We start from the raw sequence: 4,333 nt of genomic DNA, 5'->3' as shown, positions 1-4,333 counted from the left end.
TCTTTCTGTTGAACCAGGCTTTAATCAGCATTTATTCATACTTCCTTGCTGGTGATAATGCATCCCACCACTACCACCACAGGCTATGTGATACTCCTTTCAAGAAAAAGGAAGGTAACTGGATATTCTGTCCCAAAGCCACCCACGACAAAGCATTTTTTATTCCCTAAATTCTCTAGTTCAGCTTACACTGGTTTTTTTATACTTCCTGTCATCCATCATGTGTTCCAGTACTGTTTACTATGATAAACCACTGCAGTGAGGCCAGGGATTAGTTGTGTGTGTTGTAACTAGGCCCCTTGCTTAATTATGATCGCTGACAGCAGCTGGCACCACACCTGTACAGCAGTTATTGTATATGCCATTGGTCTTACAGCTGGGCTTTACAGTGAGCCCAGTCTGCAGACATTAGAGCCTGGGAGAAATCTACTCACTTGAGCTGCGGGGAAGTTGTTCTCAGTCACTGGCAATGGAAAAATTTAATTAAATTCAACAAGGGCAAGTGTAGGGTCTTGCATCTGGGGAAGAACAACCCCATGTACCAGTACAGGTTGGGGAGTAGCACAGCAGAAAGGGACCTGGGGGTGTTGGTGAACAGATGACCATGAGCCAGCAATGTGCCCTTTGTGGCCAAGAAGGCCAACGTCACCCTGGGGTGGATGAGAAGGGGTGGTTGTAGGGCAGAGAGGTTCTCCTGCCCCTCTGCTCTGCCCTGCTCACACCACAGCTGCAATCTTGTGTCCAGTGCTGGGCCCTCAGCTCAAGAAGGACAGGAACTGCTTGAAAGAGTCCAGCAGGGCCACAAAGATGCTGGAGGGAGTGGAGCATCTCCTGCTGAGGAGCGGCTGAGGGAGCTGGGGCTCTTTTTTTTGGAGGAGACTGAGGGGTGCCCTCATTCCTGGGGATCCATTTGGAAAGGGCAGTGTCAGGAGGAAGGAGCCAGGCTCTGCTCTGGGATGTCCAATGTCAGGACAAGGGGCAATGGTCCCAAGCTGGAGCACAGGAGGTTCAAGCTGAAGAGAAGGAAAAGCTTTGTGAGTGTGAGGGTGGCAGAGCATGGCCCAGGCTGCCCAGAGAGGTTGTGGAGTCTCCTTCTCTGCAGACATTCAAAACCCGCCTGGACGCATTCCTGTGTGACCTGGTCTGGTGATCCTGCTCTGACAGGGGTTGGACTGGATGAGTTTTTGAGGTCCCTTCCAACTCCTAACGTTCTGTGATTCTGTGATTGGTTTTTGGTCTTTTTAATCAACTGTGAAGCAGAAATGAAAGACAGACAGTGGTACAGTCTGATCTATAGCTTCTGCTTCACTTTGTTCCTGGAAGCAAATGAAGGATTGCAGACAAGATCCAATGTGAGGATAAACATCATCAAATGGCTAAAAGCTGCAATGGCCTTTTCTGTATTAGGAGAAAGTGGAACTGTACCTCCTTGGACAAAGTGCAAGGTAACAAAGGTATATTCTGCTGACCCTGCTGGGCTTCTTAAAAGCTGGAAGCACAGTGTGAGTCTCTAATCCTGCCTCTGGGTGCTCTGCGATACAGTGAGAGCATCTGCTTCTACCTCAGTCTGGGTTTGTTGCAAAGGAGGAACTGTAGCATAAGGCTCCAGTCCTGCTTCTTGGATAAACTGTGAGAAAGTGAGAGCATCTGCTTTCTTTCCTGATCGGGACTTTCGCTCCAGGAAGAGACCCATGTTGTCTCTGTATGGGAGGGCAATGGATCTGCTGAAGAGTGGCTCTTCAATCTCCAGCAACTCTCGCACACGTCGTGATATCTCCTGAAAGACAAGACAAAACACCAGAAATTCTCATTTTACAGGGCAACAGCTAATACCATTCATTCTCTGCCACAGCAGCAGGAAAAAGAACTGAATTTCTGAATTTTTGAACAGTTTCACACTTAAGTTGCAACTCAAGAGGGATCTGATCCCATGAGCGTTGAGTGGCATTGTAAAGTGGAGCAGACTGCTCATTCTCCAGATTTACTGGGGGGACGGGGTAGGAGGGTGGCATCACATCAGGTCTCTCAGCGGCACAAATAGCTCTGCTTTCCTCTTTGCACTCGCAGAACAAACAAGTTCTGGGTGAATGAGCCGGAGTCTATTCTGCCTAATGCAAAAACATTGCCATTCGCTGAGTTACATTGTCAACAGCAGAGTCTATACACAGAAGGGGTATAAAAACTAATTAAACCAATAAGCCCTGTTGCTCATTCAGAAAATGATGGGTGACTGGCTGGCTGAGCCAGCTGGACCTGGAACTGTCAGTCAGCAGAGCCCTGCTGTTACTTTTGCAGTCACTTCTAAGAATGTAACCTTTTGATTTGACTGAAGCTTCAAAACACAACTCACAAGGTTTTATTTATCCTTCAGAGCATTTGCTCAAAACCTTTCCCCAACTTTGGGTTGACTCTGAAGCGCAGCAACCTACCTTTTGTAATTTTAAAAGTATCTTCAGTGGTTTTGATGTTTAAAATACCAGTACAGTAGAATTAAAACCAGTAGTAACTTCACTTGTTCATGCTGCGTAGCTTCCACATAATTCACTGTGCAGTCCTCTGCCATTTCCCCTAAATTGCAAAAAGTTTCTATCTCACTGAGCTGATGCTATCTCATTTATTTCTATAGTAACTATCTCAGTTTCGACTGCTCACAGCCTTTGTTTGATATTTCTTGTTGAGAAGCTGATGTGCCCAGGGTTACGGCCTTAGCTTTGCACCTCCCCTAGGACGTGCTTCCTGATAGACCCAAAGGGCTACATCCTCCTCAGAGCTCTGCACGCTTGGATTCTGTCAGAGTCGAGTCCTCTAAAACACAAATAACCAACAGGATAGGGCAAGATCTTCAAGAACACCTATGTTCCACTGGAGTCTCTGAGATGTTCCCGATTCACATGCAAGCTTTGGAAAACGTTACCTACCTGGTGTCATTTCCAAACTTGCTGCAGTATGCTGGCTATTGCTTACCCTAGCCCTCAGGAATTTCAGTTTCTACAGGAGGGAGAATGAGTTACAGTTGATATCTTTAACCCGTGGCTTAGAGTTTCTCAGCAGTTGAACTCCCACCATACATAATCCCTATATCCCGATGTGAGGGTGAGGCTTACAAAGCCTGTAAAATTCTTGCCATCTTTGGCAAGAACAAATGACTATAAAGGCTGGATCTGCTGGTACTAGAAATACTTTTGAAGGGCTGCTGGTTGAAAAACTCAGCATTGTAATTTGATGCTTTCTCCTTCAAGCAACAGGCAAAGTCATGGCACTAGTCAATGTTTTTGGTGCCATATTTCATTTCAAAAAAACAGTTAAGACTGTGCAGCCAGACAGAACTGTGGTGGAATTGCTTTTCAGTGTTTTAGAATAAAACAAACAGCATTCATACTCTAGTCATTGGAGCATAAAGATATTTCTCTCTTCCTGCTTATTTGAACTTCTGCCTTGCGTCATCTGAGGAAGGCAACTTTAAATCATGATGCGAAACAAATGATTTGGCTCTGTAAATGCAGCCCCGAGTCCCTCTGTGGTTTCCGTTAGGGAGGGGAAGGAGGGTAATGAAATTTCAGTCAACTTGCTTGTTTTCTGAACCTTCAGAAGGCCAGACTGTAGTCCCAAACTTCAGTCTAGTTAGCTTAACTGTCAGTGTTTTTTAAAGACAAGATGTTGGTTGAAAAATGAGGAGCCAATCACATGTTTATAAAATGAGGAAGAGACAGAGATGCTGTTTGTGTTCAGCAAAGTGTAAAACAAGGAAGTAATAATGAGTTGCCCTTCTGCTGCTTGAGATGGCTCAATTGCTGCAGGTTAAATGTGAGCAGATTTTTAGAAGTTCTACAAATCAGTAAGTGGAAAATTACTGAAAAGGAATTCTGAGGGATGTCTTAAGAAAGGCGTTATCTTGCTAAGCAATTTCATGGGGCAAGAGGAGCAACATGGGCTTAAAGAAAGGCTAAGCACTTCTGATACACTTAGGGTGTCCCAGAGGGGAAGCTTGCGCTTTCCAGACGGCTGAAGATTTATACCTGAAAAGACTCAAGAAACACAACTGTTTGGCTGAACAAATTTGGTTGTTCAGCTTCAGGCTCACCCTCCAAATAAGCAATCTGCCTGGGCGGCCAGGCTGCAGCCTAGCTGCTTGTAAGCACAAAGGGTCAGAGCTGGGCTCCGAGGGGCTGAGGAGGGAGCTCCGGGACCCGCAGCCGGCCGCACCTGCATGTGGCCGAAGTCCGTGACGCCCATGGCGGGCAGGTTGGAGCAGTCGGCGAGGATGAGGCGGCGGCCGGTGATGCCGTTGGCGCTGAAGCACTCCTGAGCAGGGAAGCGGAGGGAAAGGCGGGTG

The sequence above is a fragment of the Mesitornis unicolor genome, unplaced genomic scaffold (genome assembly GCF_000695765.1).
Source record: "Mesitornis unicolor isolate BGI_N332 unplaced genomic scaffold, ASM69576v1 scaffold35099, whole genome shotgun sequence".
Classification (NCBI taxonomy): domain Eukaryota; kingdom Metazoa; phylum Chordata; class Aves; order Mesitornithiformes; family Mesitornithidae; genus Mesitornis; species Mesitornis unicolor.
The sequence above is the reverse complement of the archived record's forward strand: the minus strand, read 5'-3'. Positions refer to the sequence as shown.